The 10,134-nt window shown below is 35.6% G+C and overlaps 1 pseudogene; it reads right to left on the bottom strand.

The window, feature by feature from the left end:
- Positions 1 to 2,059: 2,059 nt before the first annotated feature.
- On the bottom strand, positions 2,060 to 2,978 carry LOC110578463 (annotated as a pseudogene).
- Positions 2,979 to 10,134: the final 7,156 nt, after the last annotated feature.

The raw sequence follows: 10,134 nt of genomic DNA, 5'->3' as shown, positions 1-10,134 counted from the left end.
CAGGCAATACAATGGCACTAAATTCCTATCTTTCAGTAGTTACCCTGAATGTAAATGGGCTAAATGCCCCAATCAAAAGACATAGGCTATCAGATTGGATTAAAAAACAAGACCCATTGATATGCTGTCTGCAAGAGACTCATTTTAGACCCAAAGACACCCCCAGATCAAAAGTGAGGGGGTGGAAATCCATTTCCAATGCTAATGGACACCAGAAGAAAGCTGGTATGGCAATCCGTATATCAGACAAATTAGATTTTAAACCAAAGATTGTAAGAGATGAGGAAGGACACTATATCCTACTTAACGGGTCTATCCAACAAGAAGATCTAACAATTGTAAATATCTATGCCTCTAAAACGGGAGCAACTACTTATATAATATAAAAAATATTTTTCTTCTTTGCACTAAGTTTTAGGATAAAATGCTAAAAATGTTACAAAATGTAACCCTATATGTGTACCTAAAACAAGACACAATTTTAATACACACATTAAATATTTTGTGTTTGCTTCTAAAAAGGATGAGTACTTTCATTGTACCACAACTAATGTATATATGTAAGTGTATGTATATATATTTCTCACTTCAGTAACAAAGGTTTCAAAACAAACTATTCAATGAACAATGGATATTTCAAGTGGAGTTCTGAAAAGTTTTGTTTTTTTCTTCGAAACGTCCAGGTGAGGGCAGAGTGATGCATGTCGTTGTACTGGTTTGGGATTTAATGTAGTTCTGACATTTTGTTTCCCAAATTCCCTCTCAGTTAAGTTTGAAAGGGGGCAAAAATAGAAGTTGCTTGTGCCTGCTGGATTGTTTTTGGCCCCTCTACATCACTTTCTCTGTACAGAGGTGTAGCCCTCTCACTCAGACATTCACAATACAAAAAAGATCCAGGGGTAATAGGACAGGGATGCAATTGATGTATGGAGGTTCTTACATGCAATATTTGTTTACATCATTGTGCAAGAAAACAGGGATGGTGGATTTCAAAGGGAAGTGTTTTCATGATTTAGAGCTCATATTAATAGAAACTGAATGCTAGTTCTTCAATAACTCTTAATAAATGTTATTCTTACTAAATAATATTTAATGCATTGAGTATATCAAATAAGTTACATAATGTATTAGTATATTAAAATACATAATAATATATGATTTATTAAATACTAAAATACATTGGTTTATGTTTCTGTTTTATGGAGGTATAATTGATATAATTCTACTGTTCTTAGGTGTACTGCATAATAATTTGATATATCTATATATTATAAAATAATTATCAAAATAAGTTTAGTTATCATCTGTCACCACACAGAGCTACAATTCATTTTGTTATGATGAGAACTACTAAAACCTACACTCTCAGCCACTTTCTTTTTTTTTTTTTAAAGATTTTATTTATTCATTTGAGAGAGAATGAGATAGAGAGAGCATGAGAGGGGGGAGGGTCAGAGGGAGAAGCAGACCCCCTGCTGAGCAGGGAGCCCGATGCGGGACTCGATCCTGGGACTCCAGGATCATGACTCTCAGCCACTTTCTTATATAAAACAGACCATTGTTAACTACAGTCACCATGCTCTACATTAATTACACCACAGGACTTACTTATTTTTAACTTATGTATCATATAACTGGAATTTTTACCTCTTGAACACCTGCACCCATTTTGCCTATAATTTTTATGAATTTTTGATAGCTGCTTGTAACCTTGGAATTATAATTTTACTGTTTCATGAAATAGAAAAGTTATATGGATAGATCCCATATAACGTGATTGTATTATAAAAGTCAATTTTTATAAGTTCTTAGAATTTTTCATGGGAGGGAACAGTGCATTTCTGGATGTATGTATTTATAAAACATATACCTGTAAAACTTTTTTTTATTTTCATTGGAGGTTTGGAAAAATCCACTTTCCACTCTTCATGGATAGAAACTTTGATTTTCTTTCTAAAGATATGACTAATGGATAATCTCTAAGCATTGAATATTGATATAGAAAACACATGCTTCAAGCATTTTTATTACTATCTTTAATGGAGAAAGTTACTTTGAGCATATTTTTCATTGCCTTCAGAACATCTTTATTCCTAAAACTGTAGATGATAGGGTTCAGTGTGGGTGTGAGGATGGTATATAATATTGCCAAATATTTGTCCTGGCCCAGAGTGTGGTATGATCTGGGTCTCATGTATGTGAAAATAAATGGCCCATACTACATTGTGACCACAATCATGTGGAAAGAACAGGTAGAAAATGACTTTTTCCGTGCTCCTGATGATTTCATTTGAAGAACAGTAAGGAGAATTTGGACATAAGAAGCAAGGATTAGGGAGGAAGGGAGAAAAATTAAGAAAAATTAAGCCACTTACATAAACTCCTCATTCACAGAGTGTTGTGTCCACACAGGACAACTTCAACATGGCAGGGACTTCACAGAAAAAGTGATCAATGGCTCTTGGGCCACAGAAGGGCAACTGGGGTGCATAAGCTGTGTGGACTATGAAGTTGACGGTCCCAACAATCCAGGACCCTCTAGCCATGAGAATGCGGACATAGTCATTCATAAGAATGGGATAGCGCGGTGGGTGACAGATGGCTACATAGTGATCGTAAGACATTGCCGCCAGGACAAGGCACTCACCACCCAGGAGGGTGAGGGATAGAAATATCTGGAAGCCACAACCTGCGAATGAAATAGTTCCGCTGCCTGACAGAAAGTCAGTGACCATTTTGGGAACAATGTTGGAAATATGCAAGATGTCCATGAAAGACAGATGGCTGAGCAGGAAATACATTGGAGTATGGAGTCTTGAGTCCCTGAGGATAAGGAGGATCATGATTGTGTTTTCTGTTATAGTCATAATAAAAATGATGAATATAAAGGAGATGAAAGCTAGACTTGATTGAGAAGAAGAAAAGCGTCCTAAAAGAATGAAATCACTGGTGAAACTGCGATTCTCATGCCCCATCATGAACTCCACTCTTTTCCTAAAATAGAAAAAAATAGAGCTAAAATGCAGTGGCATAAATCTCAAACTCATTTACATTTAGAAGCATAATAAAATGAGAATGATGCATATTTTGCAGTTCAAGTCAACAGACTCTCAACCAGCTTTGGAAGTGGGCTTGGTTTACAACATGGCCATTTATTTGTTTGAATCAACTGATGATATTGGTCTATTGAGAAAGCTGTTAGCTCCATGTAGTCTTAATTCCGTATTCTTAAATGCAGTTCAATCTTTTGTCAAAGGTCACTTTTTAAATGAGACCCACCCTGAACAGTGTACTTAAAATCTCAGTAACCCCCGACTTGCCTATTTCTCCTTACTGTGCTGTCCTTTGATGTATTCTGCAAATCCCTTTTCATCTTTTACATATTCAATAAACTTATGAACTAAATTTATTTTTTATGGTCATTCTAACTCATCAGAACTTAAACTTCCCAATGTGAAATCATTGTTTTGCCCTCTGTATAAACTGAATGGCTACACAATGCCTGCTATATAGTAGTTGCTCAATATTATCCCTTAAATACCTGAATAAATGAATAGCATATGGAACTCAATTTTCTGTCTCATTTTTTATTTGGATAAAGCTTAAAGAAAATGAAATGTATTATTTATACATCTTTCTAAAATCATCAGTAATGATATACTATAAAAACTAGCTTACTCTGTATTTATAATTTAATCTGTAATTTGTAAATATCAGCATTTAAATGTAAAAAATGAAAATTTTATTCAGTTAAAATGAGAATATATTTTAATTGGGCCAGTTTTATTAACTGCTCAAAATTGAATTATATTTCATTAATTCTTTATACAGAGAATCATATTGTTTCCTAAATAATGAAATTGTTTAGATGTGGGTAGTGACTTAAGTGTTCCCTTTACTCTATGTGCACAAATTCACTATGTATGATCTATCCCTCCAATAAATAGATATACATGCATACATACTTATACACACAGAGAGAATTTAAGAAAACACTGCTGCAAATCATGAAAAATAAATAAGATATAAAACAAGTTATTTGCCTTCTTTAAGAACTATTCATAAGTTTGGGGTTCCTGTCTGGCTTAGTCAGTAGAGCATGTGACCCTTGATCTCAGGGTTGTAAGTTCAAGCACCATGAATCTTAAAAACAACAACAAAAAAACTCTTTTAAGTTTGAATGAAATGTGTTTTGGTTTTCCCTTTGGGAAGCAAATGTACAAATATGTCCCTGATAAAATATAAATAATGTGTATTTTTCTGTTTTATTTTAGTGATTATTGAGATTCTTCATTATGAAATAAACCTCTACACTCTATTTTGATGGCCTGGAATGTGACCACTGTTTTGCTATAACATTAGGAATATTAAAAGATTAACCTTTGAATGACGTTGCAGATATATACATGTTTAAGTAGGTCTTGCTGTTTTGACTGGTTTGACCAACAGCTCAGTAAAATTTGGTAAGGGCATGGATTGAGATTTAAGGGCATCGATGCCTTCCATGAACTGGTGGATCATAAGTTAGTCTTTAAAATCTATGAATAAAAAAATCAATGAATATTATTGACAACTCAAATTCAATATACCATTATCCAAAGTTGTTGACTTTTTCTCACTGCCAAGAATAATTTTGTCATTCTGGTTTTCCATTTTCCATTAATGAATTCAATTGTTATGCTCATTCTCATCAAAAATCCATACTCAATTTTAGTGTTGAGAAGTGTGGGGGCATCCGAGAGACACAGTCAGTTAAATGCCCAGCTCTTGGTTTTGCCTCAGGTTGTCATATCAGGGTCATGAAATCAAGCCCCAGGTCAGGCTGTGCACACAGGTACAGAGTCTGCTTAACACTTTCCCTCCCTTTCCCTGTCTCTCTTTCTCTAAAATAAATAAATCTTAAAAAAAAAAAAAAGAAAACAAAAGTATATGTAATGTCTATTTTCTGCAGAACGCCATCACATAGTAGTCCCTGGCCTACTGTAGGTTCTCAGTAAATGTTTGTTCAAGGTATTTTTGATTATGGACTCTGATATCCAAAGTTATCCACAATATATCAATTATATTTACATTTTTAAGCAGTTTGTGCTGCCTCTACAAGAATATTTTGTCTACATTTTGTCTTCAGCTATTAGAAGTACTCCATAATAAATTCAACATCTACTTCATCTTCTAGGTTCTGCTACTTTCTTTCCACTTCCATGGGGCACCTGAAGTTCAAGAGCTGAGCTGAGATCGAGTCCGGTGCTTAACCAACTAAGCCACCCAGGTGTACAACCATCTTTTAAGAATCTTTGCCTAACTGGTCAATCAGGCATCTGGAATATCCTTCCATGATGCTAGAATGATAGATAAAATGATACCTTCTAGGCCATCCAGAATGTTGAATGAAATCTGTTCTTGAATCCAAAGAGGTATACTCTAATGGTGAGCTTCCTAATACTATGTTTAAAAGAGGGAAGACAAATGTTACATATCCTGTAAAATCTTCCAAATCTGTGCTACCCTTATAAAGTTATAGTCCCTTTCTCTCTCTGTGACATTAAATATTCTCTGTCTAATACTACTAAATGTGAGTAAAGAGATGTAACATGCAGTTTACACCATCCTAACCCCTAGAAGTTTGGAGACTAATTATAGAAGATGCTGTCATCATTAGATACCAAGTCTTTAGCTATAAACACAGTCATATCCCAAACTTGCCTCCCAGGTAAAAGAAAGGCTTCCATGCACTTTACCTAGTGAATGCAATATGCTCAAATATTTTTTACCATTTTACATTTGTCAAGATTTTGAAAATTCATTCTGCAGCACTCATTTGACTTAATTAGTTTGAAAAATATTCTTTTCATTTTTCTGTCACATCTCTCAGTACATGAATAAAACATTCAGAATATCTCCTTAAATTTAAACAGAAGGGAAATTACATTTAAATAGAAGGAAACTATTCAATAAAATTAGTAAGACTACACATCTATTCAATTATTTATATGTTCCTACATTACATCTTTATATTAAAATTTTGAGTGTAAGATGAAAGACAAAAATAATAGATCATTACTTCCTGAGTAATATTTATCTTGAGGTGTTTAATGTAGAAATCCTAAGAATATTAAGTCTGATATACATGCTTATATTTATACTAAAAGATAATGCTACTTTTATTTTGGGATGTATTCTAAAAATGTATGATATCAATGACCAAAATGATATAGCTATTATAAGCACTGTCTTCAAATACCAGACTTACATGGTTGGTGTGCAATTGATTCCAGTTAAATGGTCTTTGCTGATAATTCACTGTAATGGAATTTCATAGAAGAGGCAGAGTTCTAACAATGGATTTCCCTAAATATGGATGGAATAAAATCATTGCTTATTTAAAGGAGTTGACATGAAAAATGCATACCATAAATGTACGATAGTGTGACTTTCCCTAGGAATGGGTATGCTACTGACCCAAATGATTATATTAAGAGAGTAGTAATATAAGTGAAAAACTTCCATGATTTGAAGAGATAAACAAGAAAATACAATGCAAATACAGTATCTTTGAAATTTATATTGTCTTATTATACAACACATCAATCAGACATGAAATTTTATCTGAAATGGATTTTTATCAAATCAAATTTTTTATCAAATGAATTTTTATCAAAGGTTTTTTTTCTAGACTCAGAGACAACACAGTATATAACACAGATGCATGCACATACGCAGGTACATACATGCACACGCAGAACAGAGCTTAGCACTTAGTCGTTACATAGGGACAAGGATTATTACTGTTGTTTTTATTATTGTTTCTAAAATTGCAGTATTAGTATTTCTATAATTATTTTGGTTTATTATTTATTAATTTTTCATTATGTTCAGTTAGCCAACACACTTTATATTTTAAATAAGCATTTAAACTACTATGTTCTAGAAAGAGAGAGTAGTATTCAGGATATGAGAGTATATAACTGAGTAAAGAAATACAATTCGATGTTGTGAGTCAGAAGCAGATTGTGTACTGTGCCTGGTGAAACTGGTCCATGAGGTTCTCTGGGGGAAGTGGACTTGCAGTTTGCTGAATGACAGCGTGTGGTTTGTTTCCCACCCACATACACAAACACAGGCATGTGTGGAGAGCTAAGCAATGCTCCTTATTATGAAATCAATCCGCTGAGCTGCTCACAATTTCATTCTATACTAGCTAATTGACATTATAATGAACTAACAATTTTGTTTTTGTCCTTTTGATTTTTCAGGACACCGAATCATACACCAAAGAATTGTTCCATGGCCAACTTGTATCTATTCGTTGTTGCTGCCATGCCAGTTTAAGGGAGTCTGGTGAGTAGTCTCTCACAGTGACATCAAAGTCACCATGCCTAACAATGAACTGCCAAAGTCCCCTGAAGCATGTATCACCATTGGTACCACCATTTACAACAGCCCGAGCCAGAAATCAGAAAAAAAAAAAAATGTTATCCCAACTTTTCTTTATCTCTGCACTCCTCCATATAAAAATCACCATCTCTTACTAACTCTCCTGACATGTCTCCCATCGTTATTCCTCTTCATGGTACTACAGTCCACGGTCGTCATGGTGACTCTAAAGCATCTATTCTATCCTTTGTTAGTAGAATGTCTAGATCTGTATGGGTTCAGTACTGTCCACAAACGATCACACACTTCACAGCTCTTTTTGAAGTCAGAAGAGTGTGGCCGATGAAGTCAGTTTCAGACAATGACAATGGCAGAGTTTTGGGACTGGAAGCACACTTTTCTCACTCCTTTGGCCTGTGAGTTACATCTACAGGTGATGATGCGTGGTCCTACATTCTTTCTGGAAGATCTGTACATGAAATAAAACCCGGGAGTTTAGGAGCCAATTTATTATTCACAATAATGTGTGAATATTAATGAAAAGTAACTCACCAAATTGTTAAAAAAATAATTTGGGAAGGGAAAAGGCAAGACATTTCCGAGATGTGTTCTTGCTCTCCTTAGCATTCGTATTGGGTCATACATTTTTTTGGATAATGGATCTAGGATAATTCCAGTGTGTTTTATTCAAAATGCATAACACATCCTTTTATGACATAGAATTTCAAAGAATTATAATATTGTAAAGATAATTCAAGTAAATGTCTGCCTCCAGTTTCTCCCCCTATGAGTACACTTTTTGTCTAGTCTAGTTTATTCTATCTGGAACACTGTTTTGAGCATGCAGAAAATCTGCTAGATTACACTGAATGCACATTCCATTCTATATACGTTAAAAATAATAATCAGACAAACAAGCAAAAACAAAATCTCCCTATCTCTAGTCCCCATTTTCATTGAAACTAGAGTAATTATATTTACATGACATTGTCTTTCTTGCATCTTTGCCACACTCATATTCTTTCTTCCACATAAACAGTCTTCCTCACCATTTCTAACCCCTTTAAAGTCTCCCAAAATCTAGGGGTTGATGTAAACATATCCTTCCATGGAGACTTCCGTGCTCTCTTTAGACCATTCTTCCTTGCTTCTCTTTCTTGTATAGAACTGGGCAGCTCTGTCAGAGCATCCGCTTTCATCTACAGCTGCACTGTCTGAGTTTATGTTTGCTCTATGCACCCTGAATGTGACCTACTCATCTCTTCCTTCCCTAGCCCCTAATGTCTCCCAAGGGCCCTCTTCTCTCACTTCATTAATGTTACCAATTTCATACCACCAAGGACAGAGCCTTGTTGATGTATTACTTCACACCTAACACACTGGGCTCACTTGCTCCCCAGAGGCTACCATGAGGCCCCTCCTCATTGGTGCCTAGCCATTGCCCACACAATTCGCATATCGGCCTCAATGTCACTGCTTCCAGAATGACAGAGGCATGGTGTGATGCCCCGATCCAGAAATTTGCTTTAAAGTAGCTGAGAGTTTGCAAGGACAAGGGGGATAAATGATTTGGGAGGACCAAGGAAAAGCAGGGAGGACACCTACCCCGTTGGAAGCCTGTGTCATGTAGCTTCTGGAGGAGAAAATAGCTACTCTTTGATGGGTGACATGGGCTGCCATATTCCCAGAGGACAGCTGGGGAGGGAAATGAAGGGAACAGGAGGAAACTGTTTGTGTGGAGAGGGGTGGGGGCATTGAGAACAGACAGGCATTCCTCAGGATAGAGCAGAAAAAATCCTGGTGTCAGAGACAGAAAGGAGATAGTCTATTTCAGGGGGATTAAATAAAGTGAGATGAAACATTTGTCAAAGAAAAAAAATCCTGCCTTTCTGAGCCCTTCCCCATTATACCTTCTATTCTTAGCATACTGTATTCCCATTTTTCAAAGCCTGAGAGCATATTGTCTTTTCAGGGAACTGTGTGTGGTCTGCCTCTTACATTAGATACCAGCGTTAGAGAAGGCCACTAGGCTGACCTCACTTGCTGCAGCATGGAGAGTCTCCTGGGTGTTTGTGGAGTCAACGAATGAAACTTCTTATCCCACAGACAGCCTACTACAAGAGGCAGATAAAAAGATGGAATTGTTTTATATGAGCGATTATGCTTATTTTTATTCCTGATAGGTTCATAAGTCAATTAAATGATTATTGATAAACTAAATATGAAAGTAAAAGTAACAAGGGGCACCTGAGTGGCAGCAGGTTGAGCTTCTGACTCTTGATTTCAGCTCAGGTCATGATCTCAGTGTCATGGGATCAGCCCCCTATCAGGCTCCATGCTCAGCTTGGAATCTGCTTGTCCCTCTTCCTCTGCTCTTCCCCCGCTCATGCTCTCTGACTCTCTCTCAAATAAATAAATAAATAAATAAATAAATAAATAAATAAATAAATAAATAAACAAATAAAATCTTAAAAAAAGTAAATGTAACAAAGCATAGTTAATTTACTGTTCTTACACATCATTATTATGACAGCTACATGTTAATGAGGTAATATAATCGACATACAGTGTTATATTAGTGTCAGATGTACAGCATAGTGATTCAACACTTCCATACATCACCTAATGCTCATCTCAAGTGCACTGCTTAATCCCCGGCACCTATTTTATCCATTGCCCCTCCAACCTCACTCTAGGAAGCATCAGTTTGTTTCTCTAGAGTTAAGAGTCTGTTTCTTGTTTTTTTTCTCTATTTTTTCC

The sequence above is a fragment of the Neomonachus schauinslandi genome, unplaced genomic scaffold, assembly GCF_002201575.2.
Source record: "Neomonachus schauinslandi unplaced genomic scaffold, ASM220157v2 HiC_scaffold_808, whole genome shotgun sequence".
Taxonomy (NCBI): Eukaryota; Metazoa; Chordata; class Mammalia; order Carnivora; family Phocidae; genus Neomonachus; species Neomonachus schauinslandi.
Note: the sequence above shows the minus strand (reverse complement) of the source record. Positions and strands in the feature narration are given on the sequence as shown.